Source organism: Macrobrachium nipponense, chromosome 19 (assembly GCF_015104395.2).
Source record: "Macrobrachium nipponense isolate FS-2020 chromosome 19, ASM1510439v2, whole genome shotgun sequence".
Lineage (NCBI taxonomy): Eukaryota > Metazoa > Arthropoda > Malacostraca > Decapoda > Palaemonidae > Macrobrachium > Macrobrachium nipponense.
This window is the reverse complement of record NC_061088.1, coordinates 58,299,546-58,319,822: the sequence shown is the minus strand read 5'-3', so window position 1 is coordinate 58,319,822 and position 20,277 is coordinate 58,299,546. Positions and strand designations below refer to the sequence as shown.

At 37.5% G+C, this 20,277-nt stretch overlaps 1 protein-coding gene across 3 annotated transcripts in view; it reads left to right on the top strand.

Annotated features, from left to right (window-relative positions):
• LOC135217351 (WASH complex subunit 4-like) overlaps positions 1-20,277 on the top strand; it is a 953,363-nt gene that overhangs the window by 406,113 nt on the left and 526,973 nt on the right. The window lies entirely within an intron of this gene.

Sequence of the window (20,277 nt, the reverse complement as noted above, 5' to 3'; positions counted from 1 at the left end):
AGTGTGATCGCTAAGGAATACGGCCGAAATCCGTTGATGATAGGCACCATCCTTAAGCAGAAGGAAGCCATCAAAGCAGCTAAACCTTCCAAGGGCGTGACTATTTTGTCCAACAAGAGGAGCCATGTGCATAATGAAATGGAAAGGCTGCTTCTTGTATGGATCGAGGACAAAGAAATCGATGGCGATACGATAACCGAGACGGCAATCTGCCAGAAGGCCAGCGCTATTTTCGGCGATTTGATTGCCCAAGCCGAAGACAACGGCGGAGAGGGGACATCAACGGCAACCCCAGAGTTCAAGGCTTCTCATGGGTGGTTCGAAAAATTCCGTAAACAGACTGGCATCCATTCGGTGGTGAAGAAATTGAAATTACGTAAATTATAAAAAAGTAAAAAGAAATGTAAAAATAAAAAAAAAGACAAAATTTTTTTATTTTAATTTTTTCTGTGAAGTTAAGTGTTACAGTTTTGTTAATGTGTTTTGTAAAGTTTAGTTTGTTTTTCTGACATTTTTTTATGTGTTTCGTAAAGTTAAGTGTACGTATCTGCCGTTTGTCCTCTTCCTCCTCTGCCGCCACTTTTGGAGATAGCCTCACTCGAAAGGTAAGCTTCCACATTTTATGTTGCAGTTATAATATTTCTTGTACTTGTTTATAGGTCAATTTAGCTTTATTATGAAATTTACTGGGGTGTTTTTGGAGGGCTTGGAACAGATTAGCCATTTTACATGTAAAATGTGGTCCAAGATACGAAAACCTCATGATACGAAAGGCGCCTCGGAACTGATTAATTTCGTATCGAGGTACTACTGTATATATATATATATATATATATATATATATATATATATATATATATATATATATATAATTGTATGTATATATATATGTATATGTATAACTGAATCACAAAAGTTAAGAACATGATAAATCCATAAATAAAGGTATAAGCTACGAGGGAAAATGGAGTTTCTGCGAGATCTTTCGACGTTCAAACATCGTTTACTTTGCAGATGAACTGACTTACATGAGGAAATGGCAATGCAAGAAAGGTCGAATAACTGACAGATAGGGATTATAAAGAGATTAGTACCTAGAATCCAACACACCTGGAAGATGAGTAACTTTCCCAAACAAGCATAAACGTTGGTACAATTAAAAGTTTAAGTCAATCTGCTCAGACACAAGGACAAGACAATTAAAGGATTATTATAGGTGACAGCTATTCAGAACTTTGGTAAACAAAAACATATTCACAATACATATTAAACATACATATACAACGAAGATATCTCTAAGGCAATTAATTTTTATTTAAGTCTGTAATTATATCTTTGAGGTTATTCTTAAACATGTTACAGATACAAGGGTCTAAATGAAACAGGCCACGACTAATATTGAAATTACAATGAGAAATGAGTTGTATTAAAGCAGATTCTAAAAGATTTCATGATAAGACATCTTTTGACCTTGCAATTACTGAACTACCAATTCAATTTATTCGGTGGTTGTTTTCACTTAAATGAATGAATATTGTATTAGATGTTTGCCCAGTTCTTTGGCTTAACCTTACTTCTAAGCCCTTGCTCGACCGTCCGAGATAAAATGGGGGACAATCCATACATGGAATTTTATATATTATGTTGTTGCTTTCTCTGGGGCCATTTTTTATTAACATTCCTTTTAGTGTGTTATTATAGGAAAAAACAAGGTTGACCTTAAGGGCTTTTAACAATGATTTAATGGCTTCAAATCCCTTAAAATAAGGCAAACTGAGAATGTTCTAAGAATTTTCGTTCTCCGTGTTACACTATAAAACTTTTTGTGGGCTTTATTATAACAAATATCTAATATATGTGAAGGATAACATAAATCTTTCCCTATTTTTCTTATGTATTCAATTTCTTGATCCAAATATTGGGCACTGACAATGCGCAATGCTCGTAAAAACATCGAAGAAAAAATTGAAATTTTTATGTTAAGATGGTGGCCTGAATAGAAAAGGGATTTTGACATAGGAAAAATCTATTTCCGGGCAAGGGTCCGTGTCGCCCAGTGAAATAATCCCTTAAGTTCATTATTTCTAGATAAATAATACTAACATTACCAGAGAAAAATAAAAATAGGGGGATGTCAGAATAACTGACTCGCTCACCCTAAATAAAAAGAGGGCGTCGGTATGGTACTGGGGCGAGTGAGACCACTACCACGGACCTCTTGCCATTTAGAATTCTCCTACATCAAAATCCCCTTCCCTGAAAGAACTGATACACGGCCGGCGTCGGCAACTACTACTGCACATCCTCCCACGCCGACCGGAGCGCCTCTCATGGCCATCCTTGAAGTTAGAGACCAATCTTGGGCGCAAGGGTGGGAGAAATAGGGGGGGATTTCACTGGGCGACACGGACCCTTGCCCAGAAATAGATTTTTCCTACGTCAAAATCCCTTTTCTGGGCTCAGTCCGTGTCGCTTCGTGAAATAGTACCAGAGAATTAGCACAAGATTGGAGAGAAGTAAAATAAGGTCTCAAGAAAACAAAAAAGAAAACAAAATTATTATAATCTAGTTGAAATAATTACAGAGTTATCATACATAAATTAAACTTAACATAATGTAACATGTGTTAGCCTTAAGGGGGCCGGCCGGAACCCCTATATATGGTGGTGGTATAGGGCGAAAAATGCAAAGTCATGAAAAAATTCATGGAGCTTCATATGGCAAATGAGAATACGTATACGAAATATTTCGTCAAAATTCCTCTTACTTTCGTAGTTACAGGGTAATTAGTAAAACATTCATCCGTACCAGAAAATGCAATATTTCTTCTGTTATCATAAATTTTGATAATTATTGGCAAAGAAATTGTGAGAAATGGCATCTGTAGAGATTCCGTGGCTCGCAGAAGCGAGTATCTGGTTCAATCATGAATCAGTTGGACCATAGACTTCAAGTAGATTACACGTTCGAGTTTCACCTCGTGACATTCGCTTGCTTTTACGTATGTTTATGTATGTTTCGGCAAGAAGTTCATCATGCCAATGAGGAAAAGACAAGGAAAACATCACGCTAACATACAGATGAAGAAAAATCGCTCAAGTATTATTACAGAATATCATAATATACGCGTAGTTAGTGAAGAGAGAGGGGAGGGTTGCCTAGTAATGCCCCCTTCTTGCCTGACAGCAAACGTCACACTGTGCCCAAGGCTACGATCTTTGAGCAGAGAGATCTTCATTTATGATAAATAGCATAGTTTTGGTTTTTTAATACCCAAAATGGAATATGAAATTCAAAATAATCATGATTTATTAAATTTTCTTTGTAAAAAGAGAGTACACCTTCGAGTTTCACCTCTGACATTCTCTTGCATTTACGTTTGTTTATCTTTGTTTCGGCAAGAATGTCATCATGCCAAAGAGGAAAATACAAGGAAAACATCTCGCTTACATACAGAAGAAAATTCACTGTAATAAGCCGGGTTAGTGAAGGGGAGAGAGGGGGTTAAGTAGGAAGGAGTGCCCCATCTTGCCTCAAGCAGTGCCCCAGGCTACGATATATGAGCAAAGGGATCATCATTTATGATTAAATTATGATTAATAAAATAGTTTTGGTTTATTAATACACAAAAAAGAAATATACATTCATAATAGTCATTATTTATTTACATTGTCTTTATAGAAATACGAAGGAAAACTTTGAACGCCCGTATCTCAAAACTATACTTATTGACCTTCAAAATCTATCTCCTCACTTAATTTGAAAGCTATAACATTGGAATTTGGTATATAACTCAGAAAGACATTATAGAACAATCAAATAGAGCCCTTTTTTCCAATTTTTGTTTCGTCTTTTTTTTATAAATGTTTTTCTCGTGATTTATAGGGTTTATTTTTTTACCATATTGAAAAATTCATATCTAGCAAAAAAATGACTTAGAAAAAAACTCTCCATTTGATTGGAGGTCGACATCAGGTCTATATATGGTAGTAATCCCAGGTCTTAATATTAAATATCAAGGGAGGAGATAGAATTGGAAAAATGGTTATTTTCGGGATAAATTGCACTGGTGTCACAAAACCGAAGGTCAGAGGCGAAAATCATATGCGGTTTGGAGATGTCCCAAGTCACCTTATTAAGTGGTATGAATTTCAAAGTCCTGTCTTTAAAAAACGGCATTAGCCGGCCGGCCCCCTTAAAAATTATAATATGACTTAAAACTAAACTTAGGCTAACTTATGATAACTTAAAACTAGATTTGAATGAACAGTTATGTACTAGTGAGACTCTCTAGCATAAAAATAAGAGAGGATAACTCACAACAGTTCTAATATTTATTAGTAAACATTTATAATATATACAAGTGAGTCTCCTTAGCATAAAAATAAGGGAGAACATCACCAAACAGTCATAGTCAGTAGAAATATTTACAAGTGTGAGTGCCCCTAGCAAAAAAATAATGGGCACATCACCATATTTAGCCTTTCTAGGCAGCTAAGGCCCAAAACATGATTGAGCTTGACGGTAAGGTCAGGGGAAATATGGGAGAGGCAGGTAGAAAGGAGATCTGGATCTTCGACTACAACTACTAGACAGTGTCAGGGGAAACTATGTTTCCCGCTGCCACTGCTGGAAATTTTAGAGATTCCAAGGATTTCAAGTAGTGACGTTTGAAGACTGTCGGCGATTTCCAGCCCGTGTACCTTTTCAAATCATCAAAATTCATTTGCTGGAAGTAATTAATAAAGGTGGCTACTGCCCTGATGTCATGGACTCTGGGGAATGAATCAGGATTAGCTTGTTTAATAAAGTACAGGATTTGTTGTCTAATCCCTTTTATTGAAATAGTGCCACCTTTTTCCCTCATAAAGAGTGGGCCTGAGGATCTAGATGATGTCCTGGACAGATAGGCTCGTAAGGCCGTCACTGGACATTGAGAAGAGTCCTGGGGAAGAGGGAGGACCTTCCAAGGAGTCCACCTCATTAAAGGATCCTCATTTTTTGCTAAAAAGCTACGATCTGGAGATAATAGGACTTCTCCTGAGGGCAGAAATTCTACATGACCAGAGGCTCTGGAAAGGGCCGACAGTTCTGATATTCTGGCTCCTGAGGCCAGGCTTAATAAAAATAATATTTTCCTCAACAACATTATATAGTTGCATGAATTGTTGTCAGTATCTGAAGCCAGTTTGAGAACGTCATTCAAGAACCATGAAACTGAACTATTGGATTTATCAGCCTTGGTAATGTGTAAGGTATTATCATTCTTCAATATTACACTTGTCCCCTTAAAATGGTACCGATTTGTCGATGATATCTTAGTAGTCTTACCTGTTGGTATCGATGTAAATGATTTACTGTCTAAATTGAATAATTTAGTGCCATCCATAAAATTCACTGTTGAAATCGAAAATAACGATGTCATCCCTTTCCTAGATGTATTAATACATAGATAATCTTTCCAATGCAAATTCAGTATTTATAGAAAACCCACAAATAATTTAACATATGTACATTTTTATTCTGGTCACCATCTTAATATTAAAATTTCAATTTTTTCTTTTATGTTTCTACGCGCTTTGCGTGTCACGAGTCCACAATATCTTGACCAAGAAATAGAATACATAAAAAAGATAGGAAACGATCTCTGCTACCCACCTCATTTAATGGATTTATGTTATCAAAAAGCTCACAAAAAGTTTTACAGTGTTACTATTAATGAAAAAGATATACCTAAAAATGTACTTAGCTTACCTTACTTTCGTGGATTTGAAACCATAAAATCAATATTTAAATCGTTTAATGTTAATGTAGTGTTCTCTTATAACAATACCATTAAAGATATGCTAATTAAGAATAGTCCCGTAACAAATAACATCATCATTTACAAAATTCCTTGTAAGGATTGCCCATCGTTTTACATTGGTCAGTCAAGTAAAAATTTATGTGTACGTATTAAGGAGCATATGCATTCAGTTAGAACAGCCCAGACTTCAAATGCACTGTTTATCCATCTGAGTGAAAAATCTCATTGTATTAATTGGGGTGATACCTCGGTAATTGCTAGATCTAATGATTATGTTTCAAGAAATTTACTGGAATCGGCAATTATACAAATCACTAATAAAGAGACTAAATCTTAGTCTGGGAATGTACCATTTGGACCCATATATTTGTAAGATGTTTATGAAGGACCTCAAAATAAATGAACAACTAATAAATTAGTCCCACATGTATATAGTTATTAATTCTCTCTCTCTCTCTCTCTCTCTCTCTCTCTCTCTCTGGTTCGATATTCTCTCTCCCTCTGGTTCGATATTCTCTCTCCTTCTTTCTCTTGCTCAATATATATATTTTTATTTTCTTTCGTCTTTTCATTAATAATAATTTTTTGGGAAAATTTGTGTAAATTTCATGATATTAAATTGTATATGCTTCCGTGTTTTTTTCAAAATGTACTGTTTTCTGGAAGAATAACTTGTTTACCGCGGGTATCCTTCAAGGTGTGGCTACCCTCAGGTGTTTCCTCCTTTCTGTAGAGTGAAATTGCCCTTAATGCTAATCTTGTAGTGTCAGTTTGGATATTAAACTTTCTTTTGACTATGTTGTCCTCTGTAAAATCAGTTTGCCTCAGTAAAGGGTCCGAACAGGACTGAAAGTACTTGGCTATCTCACTTTTTCATTTTTTCCTTCGTGGCAAAAAACCTTTATTTTATATATGTATATATACATATATATATATATATATATATATATATATATATATATATTATATATATATATGATATATATATATATATATATATATATATATATATATATTTCTGGGATTGACCTGTTGCCCAGTGAAATGTACCGTACCTAGCACTCATTTCTAGGTATAAATAAATGCTAAATATATCAGAGAAAAAAAGCCATATAGAATGCCAGAGTTACTACCTCTGGATCGATCACCCTCATAGGGTGTCGGTATAGCATCAGGGGCGAGTGGAAGCCACTATCACAGAAACTTTGCCAATTAGCACTTTAATCTCTCAAAATCCCCCGCCAGAGAGGTGCCGTTACAACGCCCACCTTCCGCTCGTCACTACTACTTCTGCCAAGATTCCTCATTCCTTTATAGCCCGCTCGCTACGTGATCAAGGTGTTTTTTCCCTGTGATCATTTGAGTTATTTTTTTATTGTTATGTCTTGTGATCATCAAGAAGCATCTTCATCTAAGTTGAGTATATTGTTTATATATATATATATATATATATATATATATATATATATATATATATATATATATATATATATATATATATATATATATATAAGGGATTTTGTCCTTAATTGAGAAGTTTTTAGTTGAGATGTTTGCATGGTGCGTATCTCATCCAGAGAGCCTCCATGTTTACATCAAGGTACTGCGTTACTCAGGCTTATCAATTTTATTATTTTTTATTTTAATTGATTTTTTCAATGAATATCTTAATTCAGCACTATTGCACATCACAGTAAGCGCTACTGTTGTAGTGAAGTTTTACCATTTCGCTCCTGATGTGTACCGATAGGCTTATGTATCACGGTTGAAACCTTTAGCTGGCCCAAGCTTTGGTGCGTATTTCAGGAATGAGGATTCTTAGCAGAAGTAGAACTGACGAGGGGAAGGTAGCCGTTGTAACGGCACCTCTCTGGCGGGGGATTTTTAGAGAGGAAAGAGCTAATTGGCAAAGTTTCTGTGATAGTGGCTTCCACTCGCCCCTGATGCTATACCGACACCCTATGAGGGTGATTGATCCAGAGGTAGTAACTCTGGTAATCTATATGGCTTTTTTCTCTGGCATATTTAGCATTTATTTATACCTAGAAATGAGTGCTATAGGTACATTTCACTGGGCGACACAGGTCTTCACCCAGAAATAGATTTTTCCTTTGTCAAAATCCCTTATATATACATAATATATATATATATATATATATATATATATATATATATATATATATATATATATACATATATACAGTATATATATATATATATATATATATATATATATATGATATATGAACTTGATCACGAAGTATATAAAACGTGATGCTATGTATAAATAAAGGTTTTTTTGCCACGAAGGAAAAAAATGAAAAAAACGAGTTGGCCGAGTGTTTTCGGTCCTATTCGGACCCTTTACTGAGGCATACTGATTTTACAAAGAACACCATAGTCAAAAGAAGGCTTCATATACAAACTGACACTACCAAATTAGCCATAAGGGCGATTTTCACTCTACAGAGAGGAGGAGGAGTCATAGGCTAGCCACACCTTGAAGGATACCCGCGGTAAACAAGTGATTCTTCCAGAAAAACAGTACATTTTGAAAACAACACGGGAGCATATACAATTTAATATCATCAATTTTTACACAAATTTTCCCAACAAAAATTATTATCAATGAAAAGACGAAACAAAATATAAATATATATATATATATATATATATATATATATATATATATATATATATATATATATATCGAGCAAGAGAAAGAGGGAGAGAAAATATCGAACCAGAGAGAGAGAGAGAGAGAGAGAGAGAGACAGAGACAGAGACAGAGACAGAGACAGAGACAAAGAGAGAGAGAGAGAGAGAGAGAGAGAGAGAGAGAGAGAATTAATAACTATATACATGTGGGACTAATTTATTAGTTGTTCATTTATTTTGAGGTCCTTCATAAACATGTTACAAATATATGGGTCCAAATGGTACATTCCCAGACTAAGATTTAGGTTGTTTTTATTAGTGATTTGTATAATTGTCGATTCCAGTAAATTTCTTGAAACATAATCATTAGATCTAGCAATTACCGAGGTATCACCCCAATTAATACAATGAGATTTTTCACTCAGATGGATAAACAGTGCATTTGAAGTCTGGGCTGTTCTAACTGAATACATATGCTGCTTAAACCGAACACATAAATATTTACTAGACTGACCAACGTAAAACGCATGCCTACCATGAAGATAACTTCGCTACAGAAAAAGTTTAAAAGAATTGAAGAATGATAATAGCTTACACATTACCAAGGCTGATAAATCCAATAGTTTAGAGGTTCTTGACAAAACTGACTACATATCACGCATGCATACTTTACTAGAGGATGAAACAACTTACAAAAAACTCGCAAAAAAATCCGTTGGACCAAGTAATAAAAAACTTTAATATCAATATCAAACAAATTCTTAAAGATAAAAAAGAACTTTTGTGTCAGTTAACAGTAAAGTGTCCCTCATTACCTTATTTATATGGCCTAGTCAAAACTCATAAGGAAAACAAGCCTATGCGCCCAATTATTAGTACTGTAGGATCAATTGCTTATAAGCTATCTAAATATCTTACTAAACTGTTATCCCTGCTACTAGGAACTGTATCTAATTCACACATCCGGAATTCTCTTGATCTTGTGGAAAAATTAAATAACATTGTACTAAACCCTAGCGATATTTTTGTCAGTTTTGATGTATGTTCTTTGTTTACAAAAGTCCCTATTGACTCTGTGCTAGAATATTTAAGTAATGAACTTGTACTGCATGAATTGCCTATGTCCGTTAGTCTCATAATTTCCTTAATTAAGTTATGTATTTGTGATTGCAGATTTATTTTTAATTGAGAATATTACCAACAAATATTTGGTATGGCAATGGGTAACCCTTTATCACCTCTCCTTTCAAACTTATATATGGAATTTTTTGAGAGACAACACCTCCCGAATATCACACTTATCCCCTTAAAATGGTACCGATATGTCGATGATATCTTAGTAGTCTTACCTGGAGGTATCGATGTAAATGATTTACTGTCTAAATTGAATAATTTAGTGTCATCCATAAAATTCACTGTTGAAATTGAAAATAACAATGTCATCCCTTTCCTAGATGTATTAATACATAGAGAATCTTTCCAATGCAAATTCAGTATTTATAGAAAACCCACAAATAATTTAACATATGTACATTTTTATTCTAGCCACCATCTTAATATTAAAATTTCAATTTTTTCTTCTATGTTCCTATGCGCTTTGCGTATCACGAGTCCACAATACCTGGACCAAGAAATAGAATACATAAAAAAGATTGGAAACGATCTCTGCTACCCACCTCATTTAATTGATTTATGTTATCAAAAAGCTCATAAAAAGTTTTATAATGTTGCTATTAATGAAAAAGAAATCCCTTAAAATGTACTTAGCTTACCTTATTTTCGTGGATTTGAAACCATAAAATTAATATTTAAATCATTTAATGTTAATGTAGTGTTCTCTTATAACAATACCATTAAAGATATGCTAATTAAGAATAGTCCCGTAACAAATAACAACATCATTTACAAAATTCCTTGTAAGGATTGCCCATCGTTTTATGTTGGTCAGTCTAGTAAAAATTTATGTGTTCGGGTTAAGCAGCATATGTATTCAGTTAGAACAGCCCAGACTTCAAATGCACTGTTTATCCATCTGAGTGAAAAATCTCATTGTATTAATTGGGGTGATACCTCGGTAATTGCTAGATCTAATGATTATGTTTCAAGAAATTTACTGGAATCGGCAAATATACAAATCACTAATAAAGAGACTAAATCTTAGTCTGGGAATGTACCATTTGGACCCATATATTTGTAAGATGTTTATGAAGGACCTCAAAATAAATGAACAACTAATAAATTAGTCCCATGTGTATATAGTTATTAATTCTCTCTCTCTCTCTCTCTCTCTCTCTCTCTCTCTCTCTCTCTCTCTCTCTCTCTCTCTCTCTCTGGTTCGATATTTTCTCTCCCTCTTTCTCTTGCTCGATATATATATATATATATTTATATTTTCTTTCGTCTTTTCATTGATAATAATTTTTGTTGGGAAAATTTGTGTAAAAATTGATGATATTAAATTGTATATGCTCCCGTGTTGTTTTCAAAATGTACTGTTTTTCTGGAAGAATCACTTTTTTACCGCGGGTATCCTTCAAGGTGTGGCTAGCCTATGACTCCTCCTCCTCTCTGTAGAGTGAAAATTGCCCTTATGGCTAATTTGGTAGTGTCAGTTTGTTTATTAAGTCTTCTTTTGACTATGGTGTTCTTTGTAAAATCAGTATGCCTCAGTAAAAGGTCCGAATAGGACCGAAAGTACTCGGCCAACTCGTTTTTTCATTTTTTTCCTTCGTGGCAAAAAAAACCTTTATATATATATATATATATATATATATATATATATATATATATATATATATATATATATATATATATATAATATATATATATATACATATATATATATATATATATATATATATATATATATATCTATATATCTATATATCTATATATATATATATATATATATATATATATATATCTATATATCTATATATATATATATATTTCTGGGCTCAGCTCGTGTCGGTTTATATCTTTCAGCCTTGCTTTCAGGAGGATGTCTGTCACTGAGGCAAACTGAAGAGAACCTAGGATTCTTTCCTGGTTTCTCCTTGATGTTTGTTTGCATTTGAGAAATTGTTTCACAGACTTGGCTATTTCTTTCCTTTTGACCACCGGCATTGACAGATTGTGGGAAGACAAATCCCATTGGATTCCTAGCCACTGAAAACGAGACTCTGGAGTAAGTCTGGATTTTGTCTTGTTTATCTGGAACCCCAGATGTTCCAGAAATTGAACTACCTTTTTTGTGGCTTTGAGACATTCCTCGACCGTTGGTGCCCAGATCAACCAATCGTCGAGGTATGCTGCTACCATTATCCCTTGAGTTCTCAACTGTTGAACTACCACTTCTGCTATTTTCGTGAATACCCTGGGGGCTACATTCAGACCGAAGGGCATCACTTTGAATGAGAACGTCTGATTTCCTAGTTTGAAGCCTAGGAATGGGCGGAAGTGCCTGGCTATAGGGATATGATAGTATGCGTCTGTAAGATCGATGGAGCATGTGACGGCCCCACGGGGAAGTAAGGTCCTTACTTGCGAGATGGTAAGCATTTTGAACTTGTCGCAACGAATGAAAGAGTTTAGCTTTGACAAGTCTAAGATTACCCTTCTTTTTGTTGAGCCTTTCTTTGGCACGCTGAATAAGCGACCTTGAAATTTTAGATGCTTGACTCTCGCAATAGCTCCTTTCTGAAGGAGTTCCTCCGCGTAATCTGTCAATTCCTTTGATGGTTCCTGATAAAATGATTTGATTGGAGGGGGATCTTTGATCCAACTCCAACCCAATCCCTTGGACACGATGCTCTGTGCCCATTTGCTGAACCCTCACCTGTGACGGAAGAGGAACAGCCTCCCTCCTACCTGGGGAGCCTCACTGTTGTTGGGCGGGTTGACCTCCGCGCACTCCTCTGAATTGCCTTCCCCTTGCCGCTCTCCCTGTGCCACGCTGGCGAAAGTGGCCTCTCGCCCTGCTACCTCTCGAAAGCCTATTAAAGGCTGGGTAAGCCTGACCTTCATACATAGAGTTGAAGGCCGGCGAGACTGCATAGGAGGTTGAGGGTTGTGACTGAGGGGACAACAGGAGGATGGGTTGGGCCTGTTTCGAAGTCGATGGTTGTCCCTGTTGGGTAACTGGGACGGCCTGAACAAACTGCTGTTGCTGCTGTTGTTTCTGGTAAGGCTGGAACCTTCTACCAGACTTCTTGAGTTTCTTACCAGCAGCAGGGGCGGATTCTTGCTTCCTCTTAGAAGAGATGCCCCACCTAGCCCTAAGGCTCTGGTTGAGCCTAGCAGCCTCGTGGTGCACCTCATTCACAGCGGACTCTGGGAAGAGGTCCGCCCCCCACATGCTGGAAGCCAGGAGTCTATTAGGTTCGTGCCTAATAGTGCACTCCTGCAGAACGTGCTTTCGGCAGTTCCTCCTAGCTTGGAAGAAGTCGAAAGCATCCGTCTGAACTGTTTGGAGCTGAGACTTGGCCAGAATCTTGAATAGCGGTTCTGTGCCATAAGACAGTGCCGCCATTTCCATGATAATCAAGGAGTTGAGGGACCTCCCAAACCTAGTTCGAGCATCGAACTCTGCCTGAATCAAAGTATCAGGCAGCCTTGGAAGCTTCTCGCCAAACTGGTCCATTGCGCAGTCTGGCTTAAGCTTACCAATCGTGAACGTGGCAGGCAAGTTCTCCCACAATTCTCCAAAGGCTGGAAAGAGCGGAGAAGTAGAATCAGCTTCCCTCAGCTGTGGCATGGGCTCATCCTTGAGGACTGCCTGAAGAGTCGCTTCCACTATTTTGGTAGCGAACAGAAGAGAAGCCTTCTCCTCCGTCGCAAAAATAGTGAAAGGACTCTTGAAAGCCTGGAGCTTAGTGTTGGTACACTCCCAGTCCTCTAGGCAGTGAACCCATTCCCGCTGTGCGTGCTCTCTACTATACAGCACGTTTTCTCGGGAAATCTTGTCCTCTCTAGTGAGGGCCGCCACGGTCAGCCTAGCATATCCAATGAAAGGCTGAGTTAATCCCGGAGGATAAAACTCGAAGTCCTCTATCCTTCGAGTTCCACACTCCGGGACAGAGATCATGCCGTCCTTGAATGGAGCGTAAGCGGCCACTCTCCATGGAGAAGGCTGGTAGGGACTCATATGGAGGTAGCTGAAGAATGCCAGTACCTGCTACTGGGGAGATTGGTTGAGGAACCTGAGAAAGCCCAGCTACTCGGTCCTCATTCTCTCTAACTCTGTTAGAGAGATCTTGGATGGATTGGCCCGACTGACTGAGGGTGTTTGACAGCTGCGCAAACATCTGTTCAAACCTGGTTCCGAGGGCGGAGACCTGCGAGCCGACCATCTCTCCCACCTGTTGCATCACCACTGCTGAGAAGGCAGTGGGATCAAAGGAGCTCGGTCCCGCTACTCCAACCGGCGTTGCCGGAGTGGATGCGGTGGAGGCCGGAGAAGGCGTTGGCTCGGCTGGAGCGCGAGCCTTCTCCTTAGAAGCCTTGCTTCTAGAGCTCTTAGAGTACGAAGAGCTCGGCTTTGCCTTCACCGCGTCAGCATAGGAAGTCGAAGACTTCTTTGCTGAAGAAGACGACGACGACTTCTTAGAAGTCGTCTTGTGGAGGGTCTTCTGTTCTCTCTGTCCCTTCACCTTTGGGGGTACAGAGAGAGCGGGAGAGCGGGTAGGGATCTCAGATCCCGTAAAGCCTTGGAAAGAAGCAGTAGAAGGGACAGGAGAAGATCCAGGAGCGCCCAAGGAAAGACCTTGGGCGCCCGACGCACCTACCTCAACCAACAAATCCTCTGCCCCTACCGCCATATGTTCAATGTTCAGGTCCAAATTCGCGACGTCTGGGGACCGGCTCCTGCGTGGCCGCGGACCCGAACGACTGCTGCACCTCTTGTTGTATGGAAGCGATGAGAGGGGCTGCTGAGATGGGATCAACGTAACCTGTTGACTTGCCGCCGGGGAAGATCTGAACGGCCAGCTTCTTATCTAGGATGTACGGCTGGCCCTTGGTGGCGTTCTTCCCGAAGCCGCCCACCCAAGCCTTCAGGGTTGCTAAGGCGACTTCCTTCACAGCGGCAGCCTGAAAGAGAAGGCGAAATGAAGCTTCTAGCGGCGGGGACGTGGTTTAACAAGCTTATGACTAAGTGTTATTAGTGATACGATCAAGAAGTCTAAAAGTCGACTTACCCCCCCCAACAGCTGACTGACAAGGTCATAGCAAATGGTGCAGGCTTCTGGGTGCCAGACGATCATAGCGTTGTGGGTCGTGGCACACGGGGCGTGAGTCCTGCACTCATCGTGGGCGCAGGGGTCGTAAAGCGTCGCGTTACAACCCAGGACCTGACAGTTGGTAGCCTGTAAGTGGAAAGATACATAAGTATCAGGAGCACACTTACAGCCTAACAATTGCTCCGCTGCATGCCGGAGCGTGAAAGTTAGATTAAACCAGAGCCCCGCCATAATACGTGTGGTAACTAGGCGGTTGGAGTTGTCTAAGGCTACGCCGTAGACAGGAGAAAATATCCAACCAGGTGTGGTGGTGAGCCATGAAACCACGACGGAGAACGACGGAGATGGTACACACAAAGTTAGTTAATACTAAAATTCACCGTAAAATTAGGTTACATCCTTATATTTATAACGAAATATATAGTATAAATCTTTTCCCCGTCTACTAGAAGAGTGCCCGGGTAAGAAGCAAGCTCTCCTCCGGTAGCAGGAAAAAGGGAGGATATAGTAGGCAAGCAACAGACCACTAGTAATGACCACCCCGCCCGCTGGCGGAGCCAGACGAACTATAACCAAAGGGGCCCCGGCTGCAGCTGAGGCTCCGTTCGTTACAGTAGGGGTAGGGTGGGACTGAGCAATAGGGGGGCGGTTCCCGGCGTAACGCAGCAGGAGAGAGAGAGGGGGGGGGGTGGCCTACCCCTCCCCGTCCCTACAACTACCTGCTCGGTGACCCGGTACCCGAGACAAGTGGTCGCCCTATACCCCAGCTGGGAGGGAGCTCCTGGCCTCCTCAGAGAAAGAGGGAGGAAGGCTACTGTGGTTGTCATGGTAACCAAGGAGTCCCCCAGACCCCTCCCTATACCTGGTAGGGAGGGAAGGGGAAGGGTAAGGTGCTATGGAACACGTGACCGCAAGTGGCCTAAGCCGCGATAGCAACACAACCATGGAAGGGCCACGTGAACCAGACTGTACCAACACATGGGACATGCACCTAGGCTAGCCTTACAACCCTAAATAAAACTAATAATACATCGTAAAAGAGGGAAAAGACACTTTTAGTAAAAGAAAAAAAAGCCCAGGAGGAGGCAAACTGTTCCGAGGAACAGTTGACTACTCGGAGCCAGCGATAGCCGATGAAGAGCAAGAGCCGGGATGCTGGGCCAGAAAACACAGAATAGCCCTAAATACCAAACTAAGAGAAATGGTAAAAGGGCTGTCCTAGCTATAAAAACGATGTAATAAACGATGAACGTGATATAGTAAGCCCATAAGTATAAGAAGTCCCAGTATGGGAGACCGGGAATTCTTAACATGAGGCGGCATGGCGCCGCCACGAGTCAACCGGGAGACCGTATATGACCTATTAGGAAGGAAAATACTGGTCCCTGGAAGACTAAAATACGGTAAAATACTACTTATGAGGCACTTAACTTAGCCGATGCGATGGCAGCACGTTCCATGATGAATAGAGTGGTAAATCCGAAGAAAACACGGCACGAGAGAAAAAATGCGCACAACGTGTATGTCTAAAGATTAAGGATGACTGCTAGGGGCGCTGCTGTCCGTGGCGTCAGTAGTAGTAGTAGTAGCGGCGCATCACCCTTTCGTATCAGCTCTCTCTGGTGGGGATTTTAGATTGGAAGGTCTAAATGGTGAATGACTCGTGGTAGTGATCCCACTCGCCCCTATTCTCATACCGACACTTCTTTTATAGAGTGAGCGAGTCAGTTTTACTGACATTTTCTTAATTTTGTTTTTCTCTGGTAATTTTAGATTAATTTTGCCTAGAAGGAATGATATTAAGGATACTTTCATAGGGCGACACGAGCCAATCACCCAGAAATAGATTTTTCCTACGTCAAAATCCCTTATATATATATATATATATATATATATATATATTATATATATATATATATATATATATATATATATATATATATATATATATATAAAATGAATAGATGGAGAAAAGCCAGCGTAACATCATACATGTATTTTCCAAATTTTCGAGACTTTGGGTCTCATCATCAGGGCTGTAAAACATACAAAACATACAAATTAAAAAAGACTCAGTATTAATATTAATATAATAAAAATGGAAGTACATAAAAGTTAAATATAATAATAATTTAACAAAAAAAATTAACTAATTAATTAACTAAAAAAAAAAAAAAAATTTATATATATAAAAAAAATAAAAATTAAATAGTATTTCCACGCTATTGCATCGTGCTTATACGTTGTCTTCCAGCTGGCATAACTTCCATAGTGAAATACAATTTTTACTTCAGTTTTTTAAAAATAATTCGTATCCTCCAGCCTTATTCTTGAAATATGTCAATAACTTTTTAAATGATAAATTTCAGCCACGTCAACTTGTACCGAACGTGCCTAAATTATTAATATATGCATCGATACCTTTCATTCAGTCCAACACATTTAAGGTGCAAATACAAAAAGTCATTCAGGAAACTTTTCCAGCTGTGAATCTTAAGTTGATAGCAAAAAATCCTAAAACTCTGGGTTCTTTGTTCTCCCACAAAGATAAACTTCCGGCTTTGATGCGGTCTTTGGCGGTATATTGCTTTACTTGCCCGAAATGTAAGATCAGGAAATACGTGGGAGCCACCAAAAGACTGCTCAAAGTCAGAATCGACTCTCATCTCGGAGTCAGTCACCGTACGGGATGTACTTTGAAAACGAAAGAATTTTCTTACATACGAGAACATTGTAATAAATGTAAAACATCATTTTCATATAAGGATTTTCGTATTGTCACCCAAGCGCCCACGACTATTCTCTCTCTGTTTTGGAGTCATTAACAATCAAACAGCTTGTGCCCCCATTAAATGGTCAGACTTCTTCCACAGTCCTATATATAGCATAGTTGACGTTCTTCTTTCCAAACCAGACAACGTCACTCAGTTTTTTAACTCCATAGAGATAGGTACTAACTTTTAAGATTTCTTCACTTTTTATTTTTTTTATATATATAAATTTTTTTTTTTTTTTAGTTCATTTTTTTAAATTATTATATTTAACTTTTATGTACTTCCATTTTTATTAATATAATAATTAATTAAACTGAGTCTTTTTTAATTTGTATGTTTTGTATGTTTTACAGCCCTGATGATGAGACCCAAAGTCTTGAAAATTTGTGGAAAATACATGTATGATGTTACGCTGGCTTTTCTCCATCCTATTCATTTTAAATCTACGGCATTCCAGATGCCCCAACCTTCCTGCGTGTATATATCTATATATATATATATTATTATATCTATATATATCTATCTGTATATAATTATATATATATATATATATATATCTATATATTCTATATATATCTATATATATCTATATATATCCTATATATAGATATATATATATATCATATATATATATATAATATATATTATATATCTATATATATATATATATATATATATATATATATATAGATATATATATATATATATATATTATATATATATATATATATATATATATATATATATATATATATATATTATATATAGATATATATATATATATATATAATATATATATATATATATATATATAATATATAGACGTATATATATACGTATATATATGAGGCACCCGGCAGAGCAAGGGCGTAATCGCCACCGTGGCCAAAATAGAGTTAGCAGTACAACATTTTTTCTCAATCTTTCCTATACCCATCAGTACTTCATATATGACCTTTGGCTTAAAACATTATGGTCTAATATGCTATTGAACACAAGTACTTTTCCACCCATATGCAAAGTAGAAACTTCTGCCAAGAAACTCGCTTGCATAAGGGCGCATCTCCACCGTCCCTTTAAACCAGGGGTGGTGCGTTCTGGACGTATGGGAGAGTGAGCATTTGTTGTCTCTCTCTACCTATCTCCCACTCAGTCTCAGAGACCAATGAAAACGCTTTTAGACTGGGCTCGCATTTGTATTGACTAATTTGGCTTGAAGCTGCTCTTATCTTGTTTAAGAGAGGACACAGAGACTTTATCTTGATCTTTCTATTCGTCCCAACCTTTCTATTTTATCATGCTTTGTTATTGTTTTCACTTTTTACAAGTATTTTCGTAGTAATTAGATATTTTATTTACAAGGGCTGATAGTGTTAATAATACTGATCAACAAATGATTGTTATTTGTGAAGGTGAATCTATAAATAGTGATACAAGTGAATTATTGTTGAGTTGGGAAAATAATTATTGCTAAAAAATTAAGTAATGAAGGTAAGGCTTATACTTGCTGATAGACTCCTAACTTCAAGAAGTATAAGCATGTAAAATTGGACCTACTTGTGCTCTTGGGTGTTTTGATAAAGCTACTATGCCTATGTGCATAATAAAGTGCTTGCAACACAAGCTAGAGCTGTACTTGATAGTGTTAGTAGTTCAGACAGTGATGATCTTAAGGATGTTGTTTGTATCTGTAACAAACATTGCCAACACCCAAGCGGAGCACTAGTGTTGCTTATTATATTAAAAAACCGTGGACACACAAATTTCCAAGATGAGTTGCGTTAACTATGCCATCGAGGATAATCATGTTGACAAGCAGACAAAGACTGTGCTTTTTTCTGACAACTGTGCTGTCAATAACTAAGATATGGTCAAAGAAATTAAATTAAACCACAAATATCGTAATAATCAAGAAAAATAGCAAGCCTGCTACCTGTACTTTTACCTTACATTTTATGCTACAGCTTAAGTATAATATATAGTAATGCCATAATGTTTGGATATATCGTATAGGGATAAATTTCCTTTAAAATTGTGAAAACTAGATTAAAAACATATGGTTGGTGTGATCAATATTGATGTTTGAAAACTTTAATTGAGGTTTTACCTTTATTTTTATATTGAACGTGTTTATGTTGTTTGGTGTTTAACACTACTTTTTTTTTAGTATATGTAACATTTCTTATATGTTGTGATGTTAATAATTAATAAATGGCCAAAATAAGTGTATTCAACCTCAAAAATCATTATAATCAGGTAAAATAACAAGCCGGCCCGCTCTACTTAATGGCATGATTTCTGGGTATATGATACCCAGATAAATTTCCTTTAAAATGGTCAAGACTAGATTAAAATCGTATGGTTGGTTTCAAAGATATTGATGTTCAAAAATTTTAAATGCATTTTTGATAGCGTAGTCGTTGTTTCGTCCTCTAAGGAGTTAACCCGTCCTGGTGTGTGCCAGCACCCCAAGGTGATCAGACTAATATCAAAGAAATATCTTTTAGCTGGGTATTATGCCGTAATGCTAAACACTATGACAAGTGATAGAGTATAATGGACTCAAAAGACAAGAAGGCATTTTTTCTCGTCTTTAGCGAAAGCTGTACCCAGTTTTCCTACGTCTAAACCTGTAGAAGTGACTATTGCGCATCCTCATCAGCCCTCTTGTTTTATGTTCGGAACTTCGGGCTGGCAAAAGACAACAAACCATTACTCTTTCTGGTCATCATACACAAAAGACTATACTGCCAGTGCTCCTCTATTTTGAGATTTTTTCTTTGAAATCAATCATGGAATT